The sequence below is a fragment of the Protopterus annectens genome, chromosome 2.part2 (genome assembly GCF_019279795.1).
Source record: "Protopterus annectens isolate FY-2018-M chromosome 2.part2, PAN1.0, whole genome shotgun sequence".
Taxonomy (NCBI): Eukaryota; Metazoa; Chordata; order Ceratodontiformes; family Protopteridae; genus Protopterus; species Protopterus annectens.
In genome coordinates, this window is record NC_056730.1 from 267,069,261 (window position 1) to 267,081,603 (window position 12,343).

At 43.2% G+C, this 12,343-nt stretch overlaps 2 non-coding genes across 2 annotated transcripts; both read left to right on the forward strand.

Annotated features, from left to right (window-relative positions):
• The first annotated feature begins 6,259 nt into the window (after positions 1-6,259).
• On the forward strand, positions 6,260-6,378 carry LOC122796060. Its single transcript, XR_006363908.1, has one exon. It is a non-coding gene; the product is annotated as a 5S ribosomal RNA (ribosomal RNA).
• Positions 6,379-6,380: 2 nt separating this feature from the next.
• Positions 6,381-6,499, forward strand: LOC122796112. Its single transcript, XR_006363944.1, has one exon. It is a non-coding gene; the product is annotated as a 5S ribosomal RNA (ribosomal RNA).
• Positions 6,500-12,343: the final 5,844 nt, after the last annotated feature.

The following is a 12,343-nucleotide window of genomic DNA, read 5'->3' on the forward strand; positions in this document are numbered from 1 at the left end:
ACAGCTGCAGCAGAAACAGCACGGGGCAGGGCCGCACTGCCCCCCACCATTGCCAAGGCCTGCACAGGCACAGAGTGATTTGGAGGAGGAACAACCTGAGCCTGCCCCAGTAGGCAGAAGGAGGCATGCTCAGTATGCCCTGGCCTTGGCAAAGAGGCAATGCATAGCACATATACTGGAAACAAGAGGGACCCAGGGAATAACACATTTCTCTGACTCTCACACACAGTAAAAGGGATGCCAAACATTACACTATCTGTACTCAACCATGTGTTGGGAATGTACTATGTGCATCCGTCATAGGCAGCCCTGCAAGACCACCCTCATGGTAAGTGACTCACACATGCCAGTCAGCGGGGTGGCTAACATACCCAACAACAGTCACAGCCAGTAGAACAGGTGTAAACAAATGCAAACAAAAGTTGTGCTATGGCCTCTGAATGATGCCTATGAGTAACCTCCCCCAGGCCTACCCAGACAGACAGACTACAGCAGGTCAGGCAGTGGGATGTTAGTTCTGAAGGGTAGGAAGTCAGAAACTAATATGTGGGTAAATCAAAGCTAAGATCTGTAGTACACTGGTATGCCTCTAGTCAGCATGATAGGTAAGAATACAGACTGAAATAGAGTACCAGACATTCCAGTACAGTCATAGCAAATGTGTACAAGTGTCAGGTGTGCCCCCCCATCCTACATAGAAATGTAGTAACTGTCAGGTGTGCCCCCCCAATCATGTGTAGAAATGTAGAAATAGTCAGGTGTGCTCCCCCATCCTATGTAGAAATGCAGTAACAGTCGGGTGTGCCCCCAATCCTGTGTAGAAATGTAGAAATAGTCAGGTGTGCTCCCCCATCCTATGTAGAAATGTAGTAACAGTCAATGCCAAATGATCGACAGATAACCTGCAGAAACAGTATGCTATCTGTAGGTGTACAACACAATGGTTGGCACTGCAGTACAAACTACCTGGACTTGATTGACACATTTAATACAGATGGGTATACTGGGCATGCTCACACACTTAAACACATGAAGGCCATGTCTGCAAACACCAGTGGACCAGACATATCTGTCAGTCGCAGATGTTAGTGCAGACACTCTTCAGTATGCACCAGACATGCTTTGCACACACATCGGATAGGAATACAGACATATATCTAAGGACAACACACTATGATAAGCCAAAGGTAGACGTACATAGATGTGTGGAAGAGGGTGACTGTGACAAGGAACCATCCAGGCTTGTTCCACCCAGCACACAGCCAAAGGGCCACAACCACATGAGGTTCAGATGTCACTCACTGTAGATACTAGCCACCAATATCTGTCAGCATTGCAGACTATGTGGTGTACGTGCTAGCTGTGCAACATGACTGTACAAGGAAGTAGTCATCTAGCAGCTGTATACACGTACCTGTGAAATATGACCCTGTGTGTGCCTGCATGTGGTGTGTCATCTTCTAGATGAATGGGTTATGGCCCATACGCACACACACTGCCCTCCCATTGTTCTACTATGACAAGCCTGCTGAGGTAATCCGCTGTGAAATATATCTTTGGGAGAGTCGTAGCCCAGTAACCTCCATGGTGCATCCCATAACTGTGTACTGCTGTAGTGTGATAAGCTAGTTAGGTAGGAGTTACAATCCCAGATAAGGTGAGTGTGTGTTTGTGTGTGTGTCTGTGCAGAAAGCAATTCTTTTTAGAGTAGTCACACTCCCTACAACTCAAATGCTCTACTTTGGTAAGGCTGCTGATGTCATCCACCTAGAAATACATTTCTGGGAAGGTTGCAGTCCAGTAATCTTTGTAGCGCATCATGTAACTGCCTACTGCTGTAGTGTAATAAATTAGTTAGGTAGGAGTTCTAATCCCAGACTTAGCAAGTTTGTTTGTCTGTGTAGAGAGCAATGCTTTTTAGGGTAGTCACACTCCCTACAACTCAAATGCTCTACTTTGGCAAGGCTGCTGATGTCATCCATCTAGAAATGCACCTCTGGGAAGGTGGTCACCCAGTGATCTCCATAGCATGTCCTATAACTGCACACCAATGTAGTGTGATAGAATAGTTAGGCAGGAGTTCTAATCCCAGAATTGACAATTGTGTGTGTGTTTCTATGTTTATGTAGGGAGCAATGCATTTTAGGCTAGTCACATTCACTACAATTCAAATGCCCTACTTTGGCAAGGCTGCTGATATCATCCACCTAGAAATACATCTCTCAGAAGGTTTCAGTCCAATAACCTCCATAGCACATTCTGTAACTGCCTACTACTGTAGTGTAATAAATTAGTTAGATAGGAGTTCAAATCCCAGACTTGGCATGTGTGTGTTTGTCTGTGTAGACAGCAATGCTTTTTAGAGTAGTCACACACCCTACAATTCAAATGCTCTACTTTGGTAAGGCTGCTGATGTCATCCACCTAGAAGTACCATCTCTGGAAAGGTTGTTGCCCAGTAATCTCCATAGCACATCCTATAACTTCATACCAGTGTCGTATGATAGAATAGTTAGGCAGGAGTTCTACTCCCAGACTTGGCAATTGTGTGTGTGTGTGTTTCTATGTTTGTGTAGGGATAATACTTTTTAGGTTAGTCACATTCCCTATAACTGAAATGCTCTCCTTTGGCAAGGCTGCTGATGTCATCCACCTAGAAGTATATCTCTGGGAATTTTGTAGCCCAGTAATCTCTGTAGCGCATCCTGTAATTGCCTACTGATGTAGTGTAATAAATGAGTTGGGTAGGAGTTCTAATCCCAGACTTGGCAAGTTTGTGTGTGTGTCTGTCTGTGCAGAGAACAATGCTTTTTAAGGTAGTCACACTCCATACAACTCAAATGCTCTATTTTGGCAAGGCTGCTGTCATCCACCTAGAAATACATCTCTGGGAAGGTTGTCACCCAGTGATCTCCACAGCACGTCATATAAATGTGTACCAGTATAGTATGATAGAATAGTTAGGTAGGAGTTCTACTCCTACACTTGGCAATTGTATGTGTTTCTATGTTTGTGTAAGGAGCAATGCATTTTAGGCTAGTCACACTCCATACAACTCAAATGCCCTACTTTGGCAATCCTGCTGATGTCATTCACTGTGAAAAACACGTTTGGGAAAGTGGAACTCCAGTAATCCTTGTGGTGCATCCTATAACATCATCATGTTGTAGTGTGGCATAGATCTCTGGTAGGGGTTCTATCCCCACACATGGCAGTTGGGGATGTTTTGTGCGTATGTTTATGTTTGTGTAGGGAGCAATGCATTTTAGGCTAGTCACACTCACTGCAATTCAAATGTCCTACTTTTGCAATCCTGCTGATGTCGTTCACTGTGAAATACACCTTTGGGGAAGGGGCACTCCAGTAATCTCCATGGTGTGTCCTATAACAGCATCATGCTGTAGTGTGATATAGATCTCTACTAGGGGTTCTATCCCCACACATGGCAGTTGTGGGTGTTTTGTGTGTATTTCTATGTTTGTGTAGGGAGCAAAGCATTTTAGGCTAATCACACTCACTACAATTCAAATGCCCTACTCTGGCATCCCTGCTGATGTCATTCACTGTGAAATACACCTTTGGGGAAAGAGAACTTCAGTAATCCCCATGGTGCATCCTATAACAGCTTCATGCTGTAGTTTGATATATACTTCTGGTAGGGCTTCTATTCCCACACATAGCAGTTGTGGATGCTTTGTTTGTGTAGAGAGACATGCACTTTAGGCTAGTCACACTCATTACAATTCAAATGCCCTACTTTGGTGTCCCTACTGATCTCACTCACTGTGAAATACACCTTTGGGGAAGGAGCACTCCAGTAATCTCTGTGATGTGTCCTATAATGGCATAGTGCTAAAGTGTAATATACTAGTCAGGTATGAGTTCTAATCCCAGACATGACAGGTGTGTGTGTGTGTGTGTGTGTGTGTGTGTGTGTGTGTGTGTGTGTGTGTGTGTGTGTCTGTGTCAGTGTTTGTCATTTGCATCCTGTGTGACAGTGGGTGTGAGTGTGTAACAACTGGACTCAATGTGGAGTGGGTTTTGCAAACTTCTTATATGGTGGGCCATGTATATATTACAATGTCCACCGTACAGGGATAATACATGGGAAATAGCCAAGAGGCTGGGGTGCAAATCCATACACCTAAATGTGACATCAATGCCAGCTGAACAACGTTAGCAACCCTTGTATTACACAGGGTATACCCTCAACCCATGTCTCATACATGCACACACTTGCCTAGGCAACAGCCAAACAGCCGCTATGTTGGTAGTATGCTGCATATTGCCCACTGATAGTAACCATAGTGTGATTGCAGTGGGCTACAGAGGACATGGCACCCTGTTCTTCAGTCCAATAGGCATGTACATGCCAACAGTGCACCTCCCCCATTTTCCCCACTGGACACCTGCAACACCTGTGGTGCTATCAAATGTGACCCACAAAGGACATAACATGCTTGAAACACAAGCTGTGTATGGAAAGATGCCACTGACACCAGGGAGTATCAGTATCATCCTATCAATGTAGGTGCAGGTCCAACCTGCTGTCCATGAACAGTTCCCGTCACATGAGGCCAGGACTGGCACATCTGATGATAATGATCTGTGTATGCAGCATGGGCAGACGCCCCAGGTACAGTTCCACATGTCACTGTATATGCATCTGGGAGGTGTGCACATCCCAAACACTGTCCATATCATGGACGAAGGAACACATGCATGGCAAGCAATGCACAGTGTTGGCCACACGCAATAGTTACCCAGGTGATTGGATGGTGAATACAATACCCACCTGAGTGGGCAACTGCAGACACTACACCCCTGAGCCACAATGCAGACCATTGTCATGTGGCCTGATGCCAAGGTATACCCATCACTTAGCCTTATATAGCTGACTTGCACCATCAGCCTCATCACACCAATGAATCAGTGCACACATGCATGTCAGTACTGGCACCCATGTCTGTGTGTGTGGTGTATGATGCGTATGACCACATTCACACTCACTACAACTCTCATTGGCATACTGAAGTATTCTGTCTGATGCCAGACATCTCTACATACTCTCTGCACTTATAACCTCCATATGGCCCCTGTGGTGCATGTGATACCTGCCAGTACTGTGCTGTGGCAATACCACTAGTGATGAGTTGTATACCTGGCCCTGCCAAGTGTGGCAATGTGTGTGCGTCCCTGTGAGAGTATGGCTGTGTTGATGCTGACACCTGTACATGCGGGCAGGCATTTGTACTACACCTACCACATAGCTACCATATCCCTGTTGCAGATGTCACTCACCATCACATATACATTCTGAGAGCTCCCCAACATGTAATCTATGTGCTGCATCCAATAACTGCATGAACATGTGATAGCACTGCATAGTCATCAGGGGTTTGATACCCTGTACTGGTAGGAGTGTGATACAAACATGTGTAAGTTTTACTCTTCCACCCCTCCCTGGCTTTTCTGTGCCTCTGTATGCCTCTCTTACTTCCTCTCTGATGGGTGTGGAGACTTACACCTGCTTTGCTGAGGCAGCAGCATATGTATTTTAAGTGATGCTCAGGGTCAGCTGATGGTCTCTGCACAAATTGCTGCCCTCCTCTAAATGATTGCATGTGAAACAGCCGTGGTAACATTCCCATAGCCAATTGCATGGAAACACACACCAGTGTCTAGGAGCATCATGTTGGTGTTGGGCCTTTAATTTACTGTGAGCAGGTACTCAATCTGTTGTTTGGCAAACAGTATCTCAGATGGATTGGGGTTTACCTCTAACAACATACACTGTGGAAACAGGCCAACACACAGGAGGGATGTGTGCTTGACCTGACTACAGACTGTAAGTGCTGCTATACTGCATTGGGAGTAATGTTGGTTTAGCAGGGTGTGTACGGTTATGGCTGTCCTACATGTTTACATACCTGCCATGCCAGTGTTATGTTTATGAGGGAACACTCATCTGTAGGGCCATCTGCAGACTTGTCAGTGTGCGGTGCCTTTTGCTTCAGGTGTTACCCACAGAGCACCTATCTATGAACTGCAGAAGGTAGTGTGAGGATTGCAGTCTGTTAATGGTGACAGCCGTGAGAGTTACTGACTTCATATCTCTCATAGGACATATGGTGCAACAAACCCTGTTACAACAGTAGATGTATGAGGTTATCACAGCAACATGTCAATATTGGCTCTGTGTATGTGCCTCCAGCCACAACCCTGAAAACCTTTGTACATATGTCATGCAGTAAGGGGTGCATATAGCCATACCATCCTGAATGTGCCCAATCTCATCTGATCTCGGAAGCTAAGCAGGGTCGGGCCTGGTTAGTACTTGGATGGGAGACCACCTGGGAATACCAGGTGCTGTAGGCTACGCCTACGGCCATAGCACCCTGAATGTGCCCGATCTTGTCTGATCTTGGAAGCTAAGCAGGGTTGGGCCTGGTTAGTACTTGGATGGGAGACTGTCTGGGAATACCAGGTGCTGTAGGCTAAGCCTACGTGCATATGTACTGTACACCATAATTACTGACATCATATCTGAAAACAAGCCAGTGAGATATCAGACTGCTACACATGTAATGTATAGTAGGGGTTATATTTGATGACATAACCTGGACATTCTGTGGTTGTGTGTACAGTACTGAGGTTTGTGTACTAATGGTGATTGTCGGCAGTGTGTGTAATGTTAATATGTACCTTGGTTTGTGTACTGACTGTGGTAGATGTCATTGTTCTTGGTCGTGTTCTATCTGATGTTAAATGCTGCTCTACTGTATGTTACCCTATTTGCTTACATGTTTGTAGGGCCATACATGCACATGTCCCATACCACAGACAGGCAGCGGGCCACACTGTATAGTGGTCCAGTATATGTAGGGTGAGTGTGTGTGTGTGGCATATATGAGGTTGATTTTGAACAGATAGTCCATATACTGTAATAATATGCTAACATGCCATATGTAGCAGTGGCTGTGTTCACATTGGTTGTGATGATGCATGTACACACAGATGTATGTTACTCTGTGCTGTGGCATGCCTGTAAAAGCCCGCTATCTATGTGCAGGTGCATGTGCATTCCCCCATAAGAAACATAGGCCAGTGTTGAGCAGGTCTGCCTGTAGCCTGCACAGTGCTATGTTGCATGCCTAGCAGCTTAGTGTACTTACCCAGTGAGATGTAATATCCAGTTACTTGCCCGATGTACTGCTGCTGGGCCTGCCTAGCAGCTTAGTGTACTTACCCAGTGAGATGTAATATCCAGTTACTTGCCCGATGTACTGCTGCTGGGCCACTATAACAGTCATGTATGTCAGAGCAGTGGGATGCTGCACAGATGTATGTCAATATCTAGTGGGTGGTATGTGGCCATGGCACCCCCTTATCAGTGGTTATTATGTGGCAGCACAGATAGGTATGTGTGAATGCATAACCTATGTGGGCAAATGTATACCAGTAGTTACATGTTATACCCATCTACATGGCTATTAACATCCATATTGTAAGGATTGGTCCACATGTCTTCCACTAAGGGGTTATGTGTATCCAGAGTGTGTCAGACTGTCCACATATATTGGCCATTATCTCTGCTGTAGTCAACTGGAGCATTACGTGCTAGCAGTGGTACTGTACTACGATGTCCTTAGGATGTCTGTCAGTAGCCAATGGCGCACATGTTATAAGCAGATTGAACCTCCCACACACACCATATCTGTGAAGACAATCCCTATGACAGTAGCAATACTCTACAAGTATACCTGCTATACATACCTGACATCCCCTTGCACTATGAAGTTGAGTCGGCAGGGGCTGAGGTAGGGCTACACTCCATGTTCAGGACATATGGTGATGATATATGTACATATACCTATCCAGATATCTATACAGACATACAGATAAACATATCAACATACATAGATGGATATCTATATGTACATAGATATACAAATAAACACCCAGATATGTACATATACAGAGCTATATATGTCTACACATATACAGATAGAGATACATATGCACATATACGAATGGATATCCACATGTATTTTGACAGTATTAGTTATAGCAGAATAGATATGTATTCACATATAGATATTGATATCTACATATATAACAACATAACTAGACATATCTGTACACATATAACGTGCATACATATATAACTATATATACATATATCTATATATACAAATAGGTATATCTATGTATAACTATATCTATATATACACATATGTATATGGGAGCACTACAGAATCCTGAAAGCCCAAAGGCCTGAAGACCATCAGGGATGAGCTGCCTTAAAGTATATGGATGAACATTACCATACAATCCACCTTGGTTAAATGCAGGCCCACTGCCACCTGCCATACAGACAGTTCAGTTTGTCAGTGTGCTTGTGATGGTGTCAGTTGTGGCTTGTTATGTAACAGTTACATCCCATTGTTTCAACTGAGGTCTTTACCCCCTAGGGATTGTCTACAGAGTGTAGATACAGGCTGCTGAACTATACGCCTGCATTACTTACCGTTGAGTGTTTGGTATCCTGTGGGCCAGTCTGTCTTTACTATTGTACTACTTGATGGCCTTGGCCTGGACAACAACATTTGTTAACATTTCCAGACTACTGTATTAGTATTACTGTTTCACAGTAGCATTACTCAGGTTATATGGATGTCCGTGTTTAAACAGCTATATGATATGGCATATACAACTGTAATAGTCAACTTGAGAAAGCTCGGTATTTACCGAGTGAAAGCGCTTGTGTTATTTTTCTACTGAAATTCAATAAAGTGTTTGACTACTCCTGGTTAAGTGCTCCTTTCCTGGATTCGTTTTTCTTGGTTCTGCTGGTCTCAATTTATTCTTCTGGACAACTGTAATAGTACACAAATAAAGCTTTCCCATTTATGCACACCTTCGTGTGGTGTTATATCCTTTGATATCTCTGTGGGTATATGTTGCAGGCAATGAATGCCATTTCTATGGGTGGCTCATACAGTCTCCAGTTGTTAAGGTGGTAACTGTAGGAATAGTGGCTGTTCCATATTGTGTGCACGTACAACATGTAGCTTACTGTACACATCTCTGCTTGTGTATGTGTAGTTGCATATATATCTGTATATATGTGTGTATATATATATATATATATATATATATATATATATATATATATATATATATATATATATATATATATAGGGTCTATATTACAACACAGAACTTTCAAAAATTTGAGTGTTCTAATATTGACCCATTTTCAGTGAATGCTGAAAATATCGAAGTAACAGAAAACCAAATGTTTTCCTAGGGAAAGAATTTGGTTGTCCGTTTCTGTTGCTTAGGTATTTTCAGTGCTGTGATGGAAAGTTACGGGTCGGGTTCAGGTAAGTGTGCGATTGTGTGAACATGAGGGTTAGGATGGGTTAGGTGAGTTAGGGTTAGGGTGCATGTCAGGTAAGTGCGATTGTGTGGACATGAGGATTAGGGCGGGGTAGGTGAGTAAGGGTTAGAGTGCGGGTGAGGTGACTGTGTGATAGTGACAGACCTTAGAGTTAGGGTTTGGGTTAAGGTAAGTGGATAGCTAGTGGTGTATGTATAGTTTAGTGTAGGGTTAGGTGTAAGAGTTAGGTGTATGTGTGCGGATTGCTGTTTGTTTGGTGTGCTTGTGTTATGTGTATGTGTTTTGTTCTGTATGTTCGATGTTGTAAATTTTTGATTAATAGGGTTCGATATTAGAACACTCAAAATTTTGAAAGTTCGGTGTTCTAATATAGAACCTATATATATAGATATATATATATATATATATATATATATATATCTATCTATCTGCATCTGCATATATGTGTCTGTGTATATGTATCCTAGGGATGCCCATGTCGTGTCAGGTCCTGGTTATGGGATCTGCAACACTTGGTTGTGTATTGCAGGGCAGACATGTTTGGTTGTGGGGGGGTATACCTATTCTTACAAAACGTATATTGTTTGGGGCCTCTCAACCCCATTAACGGTGCATGTGGACATACATGTCTTAGTTATTTTCCCATTGTTATCTACAGATGCATGTCCATATATACCTATATATATATATATATATATATATATATATATATATATATATATATACATATATATATATCTGCTTACATATATATAACTATGTCCATATATAACTATATATCTGCTTCCATATATGTAACTTGCTGTGTATATTTAGACATATAGGCGTAGACATATATATCTATAGATGTAGGCATTTGCATGCATATATGTTCATATATATATATTTATATATATATATATATATATATATATATATATATATATACACACACACACACACACACACACACACACACATATATAGATATGTTGTATCTATTGAGATATTAATATATTTACACACACACACATACATCTAAATGTTGGAATACATTTTCTGTACTGTTGACTGACTGGGCTGGATGATATGTTTTTGAAAACATCAGAGTTATGTATAGCCAATATGGCTTAGTGGTACATCAATGTGTCTATGGTGTGCAGGATGCTGGGTTTGAGTCTTGCAGAAGCTGTTTATTTTGTTGCTGGGCAGAACACAGGCCATTGAATAAAGAGTGATTAAGGCACTTTAAAGCAGTTGTAAGCGGGTTTGTGCGTTTGCATGGAGGTAAGCACTGCTAGCGTCTGGTTACAGTTTCTCATACTCAGTTAGCTTCTAAATTGCTTAACCTGTGTAGGCATAGCGTGCAAACAGGCTTAATCCCACTTACTGCTGCTTAAAAGTGCTTACTCCCATTTACCCTCATACTAATTTCTTTAAAAGAAAAGAAAAAAGGGTTGATAGGAAAGTGGTGAAAAAAGGGGCACAAAGAGAGAAAGACAGTAGGGAAAATAGCCAGGGATGTACAGGAATGGTGTATGGAAGGTCCATAGCTGCTCATTTCTTCTACAGCATCAGCTGTGCATATACACTGAATTTGGAGGTTGATTTGGACACTCAAACCCCTGGCAGGGGGTGAGGACAACAACAATACGTTGTGATGCCAATTAGACTGGCTTACATGTATCTGGTGGACATGTGTGCGAAATGGACAGCTATGTATGGGGCGAGATTTTTTTTGTGGGAACAGACTGCCCGTTTTTTTTTTTTTTTTCAGGTAAGAGTGGAATGTTGGGGAGGGGTACTAGGTATATTTGGGGAGGTAGGTTGGGTAGGTTAACAGACAAGACAAACAAGACACATACAGGGGCAGTATATGACACATGTGGGGGGTAAACACCTTGATGGGGAGGGGTGTTTGGAAATCGGAAGCCCACAAGCCCCCTAGTGGAAACAGTGGGACTGAGGTCCCCACCCATGGGCAGTCACCAATGCACCTTCACCACCCCGAAGGTGGCTGTGCTGGGGCTGAGTCACAGAGCCAGGCTGACTCTCTAATCATGACACGCGACCCTCAAGCTGGCATAGAAGATCACCAAACTGGTGGTTGATCACTCTACGCACCATGACCCCGACCTGGTGATGTCTGACAGGTGCCTGTCCACGCCCATTCCCAGGGGGGGGTGAGCTCCATCCCCTGAGGCAGTAACATCCAAAGGTGGTGCAGGACCAATGGACAAGGAGGTCCCAGGTTGGGCATCAGACATTCTGGTGCCCTGTGCCATGGCCAGCTGAGGTGGGACAGGTGGCTCTGCTGGGATCGGCCTTCCTAAGCTTTCATCATCATATGTGGGTTAGTAATAGTCAACACATTCCAGGGTTAGTAATAACAGCATGCATAGATATTCCCATTAGCCCAGACACCATATATGGAACAGTTGCATAGCAAACAGAACACATGCATATAAGGGACCACAGTGGTAATAAGAACAGCATGCAGGTACATTGATGGCACCATGCCACCAGTGTTGGAATTATTCAATATAGCACATGCATGGGACCATTAAAATATTTATCAAACAATTGGGCATTATCAGAACATGGGTGTCAGTACATGCCAGTTGGGGTTGGGTATATTGATTATTGTTGCAGATATGGTGGGAGGGAGAAAGATGTTAATTAACAACTACTATATTCCTGTAGTCCACATTAATTTCCTAGTCAGTGCTGTTATCTTTACCTTACAAGTCTACCCTGTAGCCTTAGTTTGGACAGTGATATAGCTGTAGTCATCGTTACACATGAACTGTTTTTTCCAGCAGTATACACCTCTTACCTGGTATACCTGTGGAGAGGATGTTTGTTAACACTAACTATTTCTACACATACTTCCAGATTCCGGGTTGATGTTGTTCACATAGCGATCCAACTCTTTATGCATAGACTCTGGCCATGTGC